General features: G+C 34.8%; 1 protein-coding gene across 5 annotated transcripts in view; it reads right to left on the reverse strand.

Moving 5' to 3' along the window:
• Nucleotides 1-17087, reverse strand: part of LOC100746831 (uncharacterized protein CG43427) — a 158713-nt gene that overhangs the window by 23071 nt on the left and 118555 nt on the right. The window contains exon 1 of one of the 5 annotated variants that reach the window (XM_012391194.3): nucleotides 16320-16341. The exons of the other annotated variants lie outside the window; for them this stretch is intronic. The gene's annotated coding sequence lies outside the window, so the exon portion shown is untranslated. Of the gene's footprint in view, nucleotides 1-16319; nucleotides 16342-17087 lie in introns of those variants that run through there. 5 annotated transcript variants of the gene reach the window in all.

Below are 17087 nucleotides of genomic sequence, written 5' to 3' on the forward strand. Positions count from 1 at the left end.
AGCAAGAGAAATGAAACGAGATCAAAATTTATTTAATCTTATTCTCATTATTCATTTGCAACATGAATGCATTATTATAACACTCCTTGATTATTACAGCACTCCATTGACCAAAGCAATGATGGAATATTGAAATACCGATTAATGTAAAAATTGACGATGGTCCTGAAAAAGATTGATAGATACAAGAATAGAAACGGTAAGAAATTGTTACATTTTTATGTAAAAATAAAGGATACCCTTTTATATAAAAACAAAGCTATTTAATTATTCCAGAAAATTGAATTATTTTACATGAGTAGTTTTGAATAATCAATGCTCTATTATATACAATATATATGTTCTATTAATTTCTATTTTCTTAAATGGTCGAGACAAAAATTTTTACAATAAGAGCAATGAAGTTTCTATAAAGAAGCATCATTTTGTACGCCAATATATTTCTTTCGGCTCTTATTTCACTAGACATATCGTTCGACGAGCAAATATTATTGCAGGGCAGCTATGTTTGCACGATGCATCCGTTGCGAACGTTCTATTTCCGACGCAACCTCAGCTTTCTCGATCAGCTGAAAGCATTTCAAGGCTGTTGATTTTTCGTCTCGCGAAAAAAGGAATCGAGTCTACTTCGTTCTCTGACCATCAGTAAAAAGATCAGAAATAAAGAAAATCAGGTGAAAATAAAACGATACGAGAAGAAAAATTTCTATTATATTTGTTGTTACGTACTGTGATCCCATCTGCCAATGAAAATAAAAATTGTAACATATTTCATAAAGGAAAAATGTTGAAACGAAGCAAAATTTTAGCTTGTAATATTTTACATTTTCTAAAAAGTATAATGAATCACAAGTATAAGACAGGATATCAAAGCATTGTTGTAAAACAATAACGAAAATTGTTACAATAAGAAAACTAAGTAGTAATGAAATTATACTCCGCAAGTCATTACAAAAGGAGTTCCATAAAGTTAATACAGTTCATACTACGTTTACGTAATAGTACTCGGACGCACAATCGAAACAAGGTATCTACGCAATACTGATGATATACAACGCAAGGGAATACCTTTTTACCTGTATGTATTAAGCTTAGTTATTTATTAAAAGCAAATGTCTTTCAATCTACTGATATGACAAATTATGTCCGGTGGAAAATTGCAAAAACGCTTGATCAATATGTAATAACCAGGAAATTAAGAAAACTCAGGAGGCATACCATGAATAATCGGTAATAGGCTTCAAGCAGCGGTTCGCTAATCGTTGAGAACCAGAATATGCAAAATCATGTGTAATCGTATGCGAGTTTATTTATTCATGTAGAGGAGTGGTCATTACGAGAAGCGTGTGTTGTGGGAATGGAAAGATGTGGCCACACCCCTAATTGTTTCATTTGTTCGGGAATGATATCGACGTTTCTACCATAAATCTCTCACTTTTTCATTATAATTTTCACATCCGTACTTTGCGTCACATTCCAGTCTTAAGCTCTACGGAAATACGAACTAATATTCGATAATTTATCTTTCTATTCAATTTAATATTGTAATTGGTTTTAGCTTACCTTTTACTTTCTCATAATTAATTAATTATTCTATAATATTAAATACATGTAGTACAATATTATATCTTCATAATAAATTAATATATCATTAATTACATTATAATATTGTTTTCTATTGTAAAATACGAAATTGAAGAAAACGATGAAACTGGAAAGTCTAGCTTTTTCATTTGATGTATAAGTTGGTTTACTATTGTTTTCCTTCATTTGGTCCATCCCCCGGAATTTTCATTTCCCACTGAAAATTGTGTAACCACGGTAGCTAGTCGGAGAGGTAAATTCCATCGTTCGACGTTTTGTTCTTCACGATCCAATGGATCCAATTCGTTGAATGCATGGATGATTCCGTTGCCCGTAAAAGTTTCTCGGTATAGCGTAGCAACTGTACCATAAAATTCAATGTTAACAGAGAATAAATCCTTTTGTGTTCCACGACGAAAACGAGACAGAGTATCACAAGGTTCAAACGATAAACATCCGGAAGTGGAAACGTCGGTCTAATTACTTTTGGTTTCAGGCTGAGGAAATTTACGAACAAAAAGAAAGCATTAAAAATGCGAAATCACTATGAAAAATCGATTTATCTCCTCACAGATCGTTAATAGACTTTGTAATCCATGTATTTTTAAACGAAGCAGTGCACCAAGTTTATGGATGTTTACTCTCGTGAGGCTTTTCCAGAATATTATTTCTTTTTCACTTAAGAGTACGCAATAACTTCTTTCTAAATTTATTATATAAATATATATTACTATAAAATGTACATTATAAGATTTCAATAATATAAGTCATTTTTATTAATTTTGATCATGGGGTCCCTCTTGAATAATATTTATATCCAAAATACTGATTATTCAATTATCTTTTTTTATGAAATTCATTGATTTGAAAATTTGAAAATTGCAAATATTCACACTTATCGTACTTTTGTCCTGTACCGTTCAGTCAAAGATCTTCCAGTACCAAATAATAATATTCGTAACTGTCGAAGGAAGTTTAAAAATTGGCGACAATTCTAACCACGATGATGGTGATGACACGCTCTGTATCCGCTGACAAAATCGAAGAACGATCAAAGGCGTTAGGAACGTCGTCGGAAATCAGGATGTATCGATATAGCCGGGTACATTTCGCCAAGGAATGAGAACATGTATAACTTGATATCGTCGTAAATCTCAGCTGCGTGCAAAGATATTATCGACACCGAACATCTTCGTGTGATCAGTAGAGTTTATCTTCGCGCCAATTCCATGGTGTTAATTGGATGCGCTTGTGTTCCGCGCAACGCTTTCCGAAATTTATATTTCCTGTGTGTGCTGCTGTCTCAGAGTCGATTTCCGTCAATGATGTTCTCACTGATAAGATTTTGTTGAAATTGTTTAACAATTACCGCGAAGGAAGGAGTAGAATAAAATAGATCGTATATTCTGAATTTGTGACGAGTTTACGGTTTGCGTTTTACGGTTATGGTTAAACGTTTTATCTGGTAGACGTAGAATTTTTGTAGCCGAAGATAAGAAGCATGGTTTATTTAACAACACATGTTTTATCACTGGAATTATCAAGTCTGTCAAAATTACGCACTCCGATTTTTTAAATTTTATAATTGTTAGACTGTGAATGATTATATTTATGGCAAATATAAATATGTAAAATGTACCGAATGTATATAAACATGAATACACGCAATATTATTAAAACATAAAATTTAACTGTGTCAAATGTGTAAAATAATCGTTATTAGGTTTTTTCAACAATTACAACACATTAAAATTGCTTACAGATGATTCGTATTTCACTCTATAGACAGATGTGTCATGGATACTTGAAAGAAAAAATTAAACAATCGCGATACTGGCACTAATTTGCCAATTCACATTTACTTATAATTGCAAGTAATTAACGTCTAGATATGTCAAATACCTTAGAAGCAACTTTCACCCTATTACAGTGTCCTTAAAAATTAATTCCAAGAATCTCCTTGGCCTCCTTCAGCAACCAGACAATCATTGTATTCTTTCAGCTCAATGAACTATCCAAGATATACCGATTAAGACAAATTTATCGATTAAGCCATAACATCCTCCATATTCCTTAGGAAAAGAAAGTCTGTTAGAAATTTCAGACTCCCTATAAATTTACGAGGAAGTTTCTCAATTAACCGTGTAATTTAGTAAATCACGATTCCAATTACTCGATATTATTAGTCACGTGATTCACACGATCAATCGAGCATTATTCAAGTATTGTCACGCAGTTTTAAAATCTTCGATCGCTTAATCAACTTTTAATACAAATTTTTTACAATTTGTATTAAAAATATTATACAAATATTAATTTAATTATAAATATTATACAAATTTAATAGCGTTTAATACAAATAGCGAAAAATATATTCTTCAACGACAAATACAAAAGAAGATAAAAATTACGTTAGAAATACAGCTTTTCCATAATCGAATAATTCAACACAACTTTCGAACTTCTGTACCTGATACATTCATGGAAGGTTTAATGATAATAAATGTTATATATATGTTTGTGATTTTTTCCACAAAGTTACAGAAATTAGAAAATCGAAATTAGAAAATTAGTGATTCTTTCATCCTTCGATCGGATATCACCACAGTGGCGGCATTCGAAATTTGTCTTTAAACTATAAATATTTATTGGCGTAGGTTAGTAGTACAGCCAGAAGAATATGTCGATCACAAAAGATTAATTTTACCAAACAGTATCAGCAATATAGAGATTACAAGGAGGAAGATAAAAAAATTATAAATTTTGAGATTATTCGTGTACTTGGATTGAAACAGTGGAATAGTTAAGTAGTAAGCGGTAAGACACCCTATAACATCAGTGTCGTGTTCTCGCTTTGTGAAAGCCAAGCACGTTTGTTTCTTGTGGCAGGGCTGATCTGCATGTCAAAGAGGGGAGGGCTGATAGGCGCAGCATATTGACACAAGAGACCTCAAGGAGGTCCAAGGCCGGTTTTACTTGCCTCCAAGGGATTCCTGAGGAGTGACTCGTCCGAGAACACGTTCTTCCGCGAGCGTACGGTCGGAATGTCAGGTACAACGTGCTCGTAAACGAGTCACGGAAAAGCGTTCCGCGTCCACTCGTATAACTGTGACCGTTCTTGCGACGTTTTCGCCCCGATCGTACGGAGCCTGACATCGGGTCAATGCAACTGTATATCTACCTACGAACTGCAAATTGTGACATGGCCATACATATACAATATACATATACAATAATACATATCGATAATACAATCGGTTCCTTTAGATACTGTTTTGCGATTTTAAAATCACGTTTATGAAATATTTCTCTATTTCATAACATTTTGTGAAAGCATTGATTGTATATAAGTTGAGCAGTTTTTAATCTTTAATTATATATTTTTGTTTATTCTGTTGGATATTTCAGTTTAGCTTAAAATTCAAGTACTAGATACGTATATCGATAACATATTTGAGGTTTTTCATTCGTTTTAAGAGGATTTTACATTTCAAAATATGAACAATGAAACATACAAATTTATAGTATCGAATTTTATGAAATATGTAAATACGTTATATGCTATAGTTTTTTATTATTACACATTCTTACATAGTTCTATACCGGTCATTTATGTTTATCGTGGCAGTGAATATTTTAGTAGAATCTCCTAAAATAATTTTGAAATATATACTCCCATTATTTTTTTTATTGTTAACCACAGAGGAGTGACGAAGTCACTGCAGGTCTTGGGGCAGAGAATACAACGAAAATTCAAAAAAATAAAAATAAAATTAACGCAAGAACGCTCACGCTTAAGTAGCTGCTAAATTCGTTAGAGTCAGCAAAGTCCAGAATTACCTTGATCCCGATAGCCGCGGAGAAACCATATTCTTTAATAACAAGCATATACTAGAAATTTCCTAACCTGATTACCTTCCCGTCGCCTGACATTACCTACCACTTCTCTTGAAAAATGTTCTCCACGCGCCAACGAGCAAACGAAATCGCGGTTATCAGATGGAGCGTTTCATTCTACGTGAAAACGCGCAATCGTACGAAAATTCTCACTCGACTGCCATAAAACAAATCGTCCAAATAATCATTAATCTTTCTCCATGGCAGAAAGCAACCTCGATATTTTAAGTAGACCAACATAGACAATACATGACAACATAAATACATGGTAATTTCTATTATCCTACCGACTGACCGGCGCCTCAACCGTTCGACAATGTAATATTATACTAACAAGATTATTATTCTCAAAGATTGTGTTGTGATAAGATTATTTTCAAAGTATCACCATTGTCTTGGATATTGCCTCGTGACAAACTATTTAGATCTTTAGATCGATAAGTCAAATTCAAAGTTTTAGTTCAATTATACTTCCGAGATAAAACATAACTAAAAACTATCCTGTGGTATAACAAAGCAGTGCAATTACAAATTGGCGAGTATTTTGAAAATTTATTAGTTATAAATATTTGCATATTTTTAATAAAGTATAGTTATAAATTGTCGAAATATAGTTGTGAGCGTAACTAATTTGCTTCTGGTGTCCATAATAAATATGATTCTTCCGAGAAATGCAGATATTATTGTCAAAGTTTGCCATAATAAAATACATCGTGTAATTATTTTATGTTATATAATATTGTAATTATTAAACAAGACCGCAAGGAAGGAACGTAATACGCTACATCCAATCAATTACCTATTATCAACATTTTCTTTTTTGTAAACAAATCTAATATTTAGAGTTACAAACAATAACATTTTAGAACGTTATTTTATCGCCACTATTCTAATTTTGTGGAATTTATCGATCGGCGACTTTGCACATTTCTCGTTGTTATCATTTCTGGTAATCTCACAAGGGATTCCTTGGCGCCATATCGAACCCCACATGATTTTAAAACGACGAAGATGATAGAGAAATATGGCGAAAATATGGAATTAAGGGGTTCGAGGTCGTGAATACGACTTGGCGAATATTCGTTAGAGCTCGACGAGGTGTTAATGTCATGGTGGCGAATAGCAACTAAGAAGATTACGCAGATTTGCGTTTAGCGTTTCGATATTAATGGCGGTGCACGGGCGATATCACAAGGGAGGATAGAAGAAGTGTGGCGTTAAGAAGATGAAAGGGAAGGGGACAAGAATCTTAACTCATGCCTAAACATGAAAGCTACCGTGGCGATTTATACCGTTTCGCGCGTACTTTGCACCGGGCCGCTTTAAATTGCAGTTCAATGCACGCGAACCCACGTTGTGCCACGATCTATTCTGGTAACGCTGCCTGGGAAAAATTGCCATTTTTCTAGACATCTATAGAGAGAATCGAATATCAGCTAATTTTAGATTTAAATATCAATTTACATTGTTCGCATTTCTAGTTGTCAAATGAATTTGTGGAATTTTTACAAGATGTCAAGGCATTTAAATAATGTGAAATACAGAAATGTATGTGTTTTGGTAATGTGAAAATAGACATTCATGAAACATGGTATCCAATAGATAATATATTACTTACGCCCTCGTTACGTAAACAATTATATAACCATAAGGTTTTCCCTTCCTGCATTCCACCTCTTCGCCGATTTATCATCCCCTTCAGGAAGACTCACGAGTTAAGATCGCTAGAGAAAGGAAAACAAACGATATCTCTAGCTGTCTATCATTTTTATATATCTTGTACAATCATTAAAGAGCGTTATTAATTTCACGAACTGTCACAGGACACGAATAAACGATCGTTTTGAGGCGAGCAATGCAGCACCGGTACGAGCACAATCGCGATCTTCTCTAATTGCCACGTAGCTAACCTTAATTACACCTACGATCATCTATCTAATCGTACCACCGTTATTTGTACCAGTGCAAACTCGTCGTTAGTTGTACGCGATACAATCACGTAGGACTCGCGATCGATAGATCCTCCTTAAGAGACTATCGTTTACTTGAAAATCGAGTCGTTGTCTTAAAATTCATCGAATTTATATAATTGGTACTTCAAGAGATCTGTTCTCATCATTAATTTTCTTGTGTACAAATACGTGTCTTAAAATTTAAATTTTACACGCAACGGACAAAGCAACAATCTAATATTAATTTAACACGCATCACAATTCTTCTATGTTGTAATGATAAAATATCTAAAGTGTTGTATTGACTGTGTACGTTTACAAGTAACAAATCGCTTTACAAGCAAAAGCAAACGAGTGATAAATCGTTGAAACGCAAGAACACATTGTTCGATCGTTCGATCACTTTCGATGCTTTTAGTTCCCTTCTAGGAGTTGTGTAGTCGTCAATTTCAACAAACATCGGCGACCACCGAGAATTCCTACAATCTAATGACCAACCATCTAACTGTAAATCCACGGAAAGCAGCGTTTCACGCCTGTTGAGGAATAAATGTAATTTCCATTGAGATAACGAGGCGTGCGTGTCCAGTCACAGTCGCTGAACGCAATAAATGAAAGAGATATAAAAACCAACTTGGGAGGATGTTACGTATCGAATTTTAATGATTACTCGTTTTTCTATCTCTTTTACGTCACACGTTATACGAAATTAGATTTGAAACAGTTTATATAATTTTATATACGAGACAAATAATTAAATGTTTTGTGTTTGCGTTTCGCTTGACGGGTGATCGTTCATCCTTTCTATCATTCTTATTAGATGAAAAATTACTGAAACTTATAAAAATTTAAGAGTATCATTACTTCTTCTTGCGAGTAATACGTGAGTCAATTTATAGTATTTTAGCAGCCTTTATTTGTGATTAATTTTATGTAATTTCCTTAATAATTTACTCATCTATTTGAAAGGCTCATTGTCAGAAGAAAAGTGGTATGAATGGCAAAATAATACAAATAATGTACATCTTATCTATTATTTTCTGTACTTATCTTCTATCTTGTATCTAGAAAAAAGTAAATTCGTATATCCTTTCCACTTAATTTCTCCAATAGAAAATCTTCAACTATTTCGTATTAAAATTCCTTTTTTTTTTTATTACCAAGTGACGTTAAATTAACAAAAAATAGACTTGTTATGTAATATTTTTCCCGTGTAGCATTCGTGTAATAAACAACCTAATAAAAGTCAATCGTAAATTTTAATAATTACCAATAAAAAAGGAATAAAATCTAGTATATTTTAATGAGTAACACCTTCGCGCTCCGAGTGTATTTTAATTCATCCCATTGCATCAAAGTAACAGTATTCCTTCCGTTTGATGAGGGTAACATAAACCACGCGTTGTTTTAACGGTAGTCGAGTTATCGTTCCGCTGTCTTTCAATCTCAGTATCGTTCCGCGTTCCTAATCGCAAGAATCTCGATACTCCGCTCTGGCTTCGTCCATTTAATTCCTGTGGGAACCTTTTTGCATTACGAATTCATCACCGCGTCCCAAGTAGATTAAATGGCCCGATAGGCGATTATGAAGCCTCGTGGCAAGGAAATCCATTTCGAATTCGTGGAATTCAATCGGGCAAGATTGGAAGGGCAAGATTGAAACGTCATTACGTTTCTCTGGCAGGAAATTGAAAATTGAGGAAACTTCAAGTACAAAAACGTACGCAAATAGCAATAGGAGAAAAAGTTAAACTGTAAATGGAGATTACACTTTACTTCGATGTAAAAATTGATATATGTCTTCAAATGTTTTATTAAACGTCAGTTAATAGTAGATTATGAAATTTTTTTTTGAAAGAAACATTTTTCGATTCATATTATATATGTATATATATACACGTATCCTGTTATTAAAGTGTCATACTTGGAAAGAATGATTACAAAAAGTGAATGCGAAAGTCTACATCCAAATTAAGGTGATGCGGTGCGTTATTCAAAAGATGGTAATTAATAACGGAAATAACTTAATGTAGAAATATCAGCGAAGAAAATAAAGTCATTCATAAAATTAATAGAGTCATAAAATATGGTTACAAAATTCCAATAACAGCATAGAATAACGATAAAAAAACAATCTCTCAATTGCAATATATAATGATATTCTAAATATAAAAACATATTAAAGAAAACCACAAAATGCTATAAAAACTATCGCCTATATAAATCTACAGAGATACTTTTCCCAAAAAAGTTCAAGCCAGCGAAGTACAAAAATATATTTATCGCTCAATACGAATAAAACAACGATAAAAACATATTTGAATATTTTTTAGGATAACCAAAACCGTCGATAAATATTTTTTAAATTTAGCGATGCGCAACCTAGTCGCGTTGAATTCTTTTTGGAAATTCAAATTTTTCACTACGGTGTTCCGTTCATGACACGATCGTTCACGCCTGAAAGTGGTTCGTGATCGTTTCCAAAGAGGATTCCGACGCAACAAAGACGATCGCAGGTCGCAATTAAGGTTCATCGAACGGACGACGTACCGAGATGGCGGCAAGGGTGTAATAAAAACGCAGGAATGAAGATAAAGGAATTTCTGGCGATTGGGTCGTGACCCCCTCGGCCTCACGATGAACCCTCGATATACGGGCCGACATTGCCATATTGCACACGTACTGTGCATTAAGATACGCCACGAATCCAAGGAGAAACGAAGAGCAAGAAGAAGAAAGAGAGAGAAAGAGAGAAAGAAATCTATGGGGTTTAGGGCGATTCGTAGACGACGCAAAGAGACAAGAAAAACGAGCAACGAGCTTCCATTTGATTTTTCTCTACTTTTTTGTCGAGATACTCTACCATCGTAAAATGCACTTCATGTCGATTTATGTAGCACTTTAGACGCTTGATCTTTTGACGACACGGAGCTGAAAAATTGCTTTTAACCACTTCACGTGTAATTTTTGCTTCATCTGCCAGTAGAACGATCGAATTATTTTATAATAAAAAAACAATGAGATGAATGTGATCTTTTATTACGGTTGTCATAAAACAGACAATTGTGGACAAATTAAAATTTTATCTTTGCGAAGTACTTGAAGTTAACGAACATAATACAATGCTGGTTAGATATTCACGAAACTGTGATATAGACTTCGCCGCGTAACCATCTTTAAATAGTGTAATAAAACACTGAACGATGTAGGCCATAGCCATGAGCGAAGTCAAGAAACAACAAGAAATCAAAATAATGAACGTCGCCGATCTGGAAAATCTCTCTCTCTCTCTCTCTCTCGCTTTCTGTTTGAACTCGTTACGCTCCGAGGAACGTCCAGGCTTGTGCGCCCCCTTTAATGAGAATATTTACACATGTCTGCTAGAATTAGCTCTACAATAGACTGGAGATATAATTTCGAAAATCGTACGTTATAACGACGACGCCGAAACGTCATGATGTCTCGCATCCTCACTGCGAGAGACAAAGTTCTATAAAGACCGAAAAAGGGTGAGTGTGTAAAATGAACACGAGGTCGTAGACGTGTTAGATCTGAAAATATATTGAGATGATCGCAGCTGTGGTTCCAATGGCGTGAAAAATTGGACGAACGCACGATAAATTCTCTAATTCGCCAAAATAACCTCGTATTTCCGAGATCTTACGAGTTCCCAAGTCAAAGTTGACTCTAAATGAATTTAATCTTTTTCCCCTGAAACCATCTGCCATGTTTTTACTTTATCTCACCCTATCCCAGTTTCTCTAATGTTGAAATGAGACCTTTTTATGTCTCGACGAAAGACTCACGCGCTCTGTTTTACAACCATATCCTCCGAAAATATCAATTTAACTTGTATTCCGCTATGCGAAGTATCTTGTACAGTGACCTATTATTATTTGCTTATAAATTGGACGGGTTGTTTGAGCTTTTTTATGAAAGAAATTAAGTGTTTGTTTGACGTATTGTAGAGTGATTTAATTTGACAAAGTTTACTTTTTTTCTCTTTTTCTACTTTATGGAAAAAACTTTATGCTTTGAATGATTTTCCACAACTATTAGGATAAATTATTTTTTATTTTAATGCAAGACAATTTCTCTATCAATTCTAAGAAAATTGTTTAATTATACGCATAAAATTGTAAGCACTATTATATAACGAATGTGTTTCATGCGGGAACAAAATATTATTCGATGAATACCAAAAAGTATATAAAGTTATTCAATAGTCAATAACAAAGAATTATCTACAATAGCAGAACTTATCTGTAAAACTAATAAGTGCACAGTAATTTTTTGTCAGCTAGATATTTTATCCAATTTCAAGACAACTTTTCATAATTTAGAAACCACCGCGTAATTTGACCAATGTTACAAGCAAGCTACAAGCATGTCTTTATGCGTTGCTCCCCTTTTCATTTTCGTTCTCCTTTCTTTTTTTTTTGCCAAGCAGGCGTGCAAACGCGCCCCTGGAAGAAGTGCCGTAACATTTTATGGTACATAAAACGGTGACTTTATGTTAGCACAATTCACGGGCTCAACTGTGTCTTTTATTAATCTACGTCATAGCATTTTACGGCCATGACACGGCCATGCAATTCGTGCACGTCGTCGAATTTAAGTAGAGCTTTGGAACTCGTTAAATCGTTCGCAACATTACAAAAATTAATTTTCATTTCGTAATACATTTCTCTTGACCGTTGTATTGCTCCATTTTATCGTGGCCCTTAACTTTATTATTCCTTTCATCGCCGCCTCAGCTTCCGTTTATGTGCTATTTAAATTTCTATCGAATTATGTCACTTGGAAACTTTTGGAAGTAGAACGAAATTTTTTAAATATAATAGCGACATTAGTTCAGAAAATACTCATACAAACATAGTCCAAAAAGCGTTTAGATTAAAGACAATCCAGCCATCGCCTTCCGAGAATTAATAGAGTGATTCTCCTGCTAATTAACTGAAAAACAGTGCCACCAAGCGCGGACCACACACGCTCGTTTTTTCTTTCATATACACTTCTGATAATAGATTTTCTATGTACTGACACAGCGTTATTGCTGCAACGGCGTTTTCTTTGAGTTAACTAGCTGATCAATCATCCTGTATTTTCAATATTACTAAATAAGATAATTGTTTTAAAGTTTTCATTTTTCCTATTTTTTGTAGAATAATATAGCTTTCCTGAAGCGAAAGTTCCATATTAAACGAAAGTAAACTTAATAAAAACCGATGCTATAACTAGAATGTCATTGTGACATTTACCTTTTCTATTAGTTTTATATCGCAATAAGTATGTCACATTTATGGAACAATAAATCCACCATTTACCCTATCCATAATGCGTCTGCCATCGTATCCATCTTCATTTTCAAACTAAGCAGCTTAATGGATCGAATAATCAAACCAATATACATACCTAATACACTCTCATCTATAAGTATGAGGTCACTTATGTACGTATGTATCAAAAAGAAACTATTTATCTCTAAAAACTTTCCGGAGATTCAATCGACGAATAGATGTATCTACGTTCAATCAGTAGAACGATGGAATCCAACGTTCTAGATTGCACGAGGCGAAAGTGGATAGTTACTCTCAATATGGCCTCGAGACCCGGTATATCGTGCGCGTATAATAGTTATGACGTCCATTTGTACCCGGTGTTCATTGCTAGATACTTTTCTACCGCATAGCGCGTTCCATACGCGTATACTTACATCGAGTGTGAATTACATCGATTGCGTGTGCTAGTGCCGAGCGATGCAATTCGCATCCCTGCCTGTTTTTCTCTTTACTATGAAATTTATTGGAGGTAGAATCTTTGGAAATTATTAACTGTTGAGTCGAATCGCGAGATACGTTTTCTTTATCATGGCTGTATCGGTCATGAAAGTCTGCTTTCGTATTGGATAAAGGATAGAGAAATTCTCTGTGAATTGTGTGATAAGAAATTGAGAAAATATTCTCTTATCTGTCTTGGCTATAGTGAAATGTTGGGGATGTTTAACCTCTTAAGATCCACCTGAGTAATATTCACGAAGCTGAATTTTATTTATGGCTATCATGATTTGTGTTTCATGAAAAGGATAATTGCAAAGCACTTACTTTTATTTTTAATTAAATTTTTTAATTGGTAAATTTATATATCCATGTTAATACCGATATGTATTTTTAAAAAACGAATAGTAATTAAATAAAAAGTTCTTGAGAAAGGAATAAATGTCACATCCAATAAATTATTGATTGCGAACATATTAAAGCTACAGTGGCAATAAATTTGTAGCACTATTAGGTCACTCGTAGGTCTATTAATTTCATACTGCTGTGACTACATAAATAAATATCAAATAAAAAAAGAGTTACTTTAAAATTATTCATCATGTTCATATATGACGAATTTTCAATGTTTTCAAAGAGTTACTGCAATAAGATTGAAGAATCATAAATACGGCGTTACCATAAAATCTTTGCGATACCGTGACTATGTTCGCAACGAAGTATATCTCATGCGAGTTATCGTTGTCTTAGTGTTACGCCCTCGTGCTTGGGTTCATCGAATACCGCCTTAATGAAAAGATATATGTACCATAAATTCTTGCATGCGTACCCGATACGTTTCAATTCCCTTTCTTTATGCACCGCGCTATTTCGTTCGTTACAATTTAAGCGTTGCACGCGAGCGGGGAAAAGCAACGAAATCATGCAGCAGGCACAGTTGATTCTAGCGTTGCGGAGAGTCCTGCATGCAAGCATACGCGTTCTTGTAAGATATGTTCGAATCTACCCGACGGAGAAAATTCGAATTCACGCTGGTGGCTAGTCGCGTGTGCAAGCGGCAGGAAACCAATGATTCTCGAAATTAATGAAACGATCTATCCGGAATTCCATCCTCGCGAAATGATCGCAGAAATGGTCGGCGTATGCCAGGAACGAATGCAGTCAGGACAGTCAATCAAGAAGATGTATCGAATGAATTTAATTGGACCGGCGAATTTATGTTACATTGTCGAGACACTGTATTAGAAAATTTCAGTTGCGTTATTGAATGCAGAGAATTTCGATATGCTAGATCATGGCACTATATGATTCTGTCGTGCTTTGACGAATTTGTAGTTTATTATTCTTAATTATCTAGTTTCTAATTTTTTAAATTTCTGTTGAATAAAAAAGGAATGTTGGACTAGGACGAAGAAAGGAATATTCTTCTGTTAATTTTTCACTTTAATAAAAATCTATTAACAATAGAAATAATGTTTGTTATTAATACAACGCGATAATACGTATAAATTTGTCACAATGCAGCCATAACGGTAGGCACAGTAACAAAGCACACATAAGAGTTATGCGTTGTCTGACCAGATACGAACGTATTCTACTTCGAATACGTCTTGACACGTGATCATTTTCTAACATAATTTCCATAATAATTTTTCGAATCATTCGAACATAAACTATTTCTTTTATTCACTTGCCAACAATAAGTTTCTAACACGAGTCTGCCTATATACAGACACATTCTACTAGTCGAGGAATTCCTATTCTTTTTAAGAACATTCGCAATGTACGAAGATTTTCTGAGATTATCATCGACTATCGTTTAGAAGAAACTACAACGTAGTACATTGAACGTGAACGTCCATCACGAATCAGAGATTATTCTCTCCCTTCGAAAGGAAAATGACAAAGGTATCGGGGCTTGATTTCGCTGCCGGCGGAATCACGCTGATGGGCAATACACGCGAATAACGTGTCCTGGGGAGGCCGAGACGCAACGATAGACACGCTCCTCGTCACGATTCGCGTGATCATGTGTGTACAGTATCTTCGTGCCTCTGCGAATGCACTGATGGGGATAAAACGCTTCGAACTATCAGAATTCTCTGCCTGTTGGAAAAAAATTCTGCTTAGCGCGTATATTCTGACAGAAAGTTCGAAACTTGGGAAAAATTCTATTGTACCAAAATTAGATGGTTTTCTCCTATGACCTTCATACTTTTTCCTTTTCAATTACGTAATTAAATAAATGTATGAAAATTCCCTCGAATACTCTGATGTTAACAAATTGTTGATCGGTCACCAGTAAATTTGTGTTTTCACATTCGAGTGTTGTTACCGAGCGCCGCTACGTGTTAGTTTTTGCATAAAATAGCCGGTCAACGATATGTTAGGACACACGATGGGATGACGATTCGATTTAATACCGAATGAGATTTCACGACACCTATTCGGTGATCCGAAGGAAAGCGCGTTGTTCGGTATCCTAGGTTGACTACGTAGCCGCTCGCATGTGTGTAGAAACATGTGCGTGTGTGCGTTCGCCTGAGGAGCGGTGGCTAGGTCACGGTCAGGGCGATGCCCTCTTCCTTCGGAAGAGAGGAAAGACTTTGCGTCGGCTCTCCTCCGCTTCTTCTTCTTCTTCTTTGCCTTGTTGGATCATGCTGAAAGTCTCCTCTTGGATGATCCACGCATCCGTTCGAGCGTATCTTTTGCCGCGCGGGCTATCCACTTCGGTTAGGTCGGCCCTTTTTGTGAATCGAGCGCCGTTTTTAGACGCGTTGCACGACCGACGCGTGGTGTACGCTTTGCGTACACGATCGTGCTATTTACGTGACAACCACCACGTGTATTTATCTCTCGTGGCGAATTTATCTATCGTTGAAAATCGATTTTTGACTTGGTACAACGAGGGGAACCGTTTTCAGGCTTCGACCTTCTTCCGAAGGGTCGTTTGATTTAATAGCGTGAGTTAGTAGTTATACATTGACTTTAATGTTGGATATATTTCTATTTCATTGGAAAAAGTGTTTTTTTTTAAGGCTATGTATGATGCTTTGGAGAATTGAAGAGAGTACTTCTTTTACATATAATGAAGGAAAGCATTACTTACTGAGATGTTTCTTTTTTAAGTAGATAGATTTTGTATATTTAAAACTCACCTGAAACATAAAATAATAGGAGGATATTAGCGCGGAAGTTTTAATCGATTACATTGGGTGAAACGCTTTTAAAATATAATGAAATACATATATACAATATACATTTATACAATATGCATGTATTTACATTTAATTCAAACATATAATATACATACACATGCGTTTCTCTGTTTCTATCTCTAATATGATACTCGTCATTTTTAAAAAAATTTTTATCTCGTTGAGTTCAACTCAACCTTAACAGCCACTAAAAACTCGCCATAAACAATCACGCGTTTATGCACAAAAAAGCCGGAGGTGCTATTCATTGGAGCTACTAAAAGTAAATATTACTCTGATAATATATATAACCATACTGCATATATTTGCACATTAATGCAAAATTTAAAATTGCAATAAAATGTATAGTATGCACATAATGTTTGAAGACATATAAAACATCAAGGACAAAATACAGATTATAACATTTAATACCCGAAACAAATCTCTATTTAGATACTGTTGCTGCAATTCATGTCTTTAAAAACGTGAAACTGCATAAACATCCGCAGTTCACTTCCAATATCTCTAAATATTTAACGTATGAGCTCATAAACAAATGAAACAGAGCCTAAATAATAGTTTGCGGAACGCTTCAGGCGAGCACGATAAATTCGTTCGTCCATCAATTCTCGCCCTGAACTATTGCATTACGCGCGGCGGGTTCGTCCACGCGCCAT

This window comes from Bombus impatiens, unplaced genomic scaffold (assembly GCF_000188095.3).
Source record: "Bombus impatiens unplaced genomic scaffold, BIMP_2.2 scf_0969, whole genome shotgun sequence".
NCBI lineage: Eukaryota > Metazoa > Arthropoda > Insecta > Hymenoptera > Apidae > Bombus > Bombus impatiens.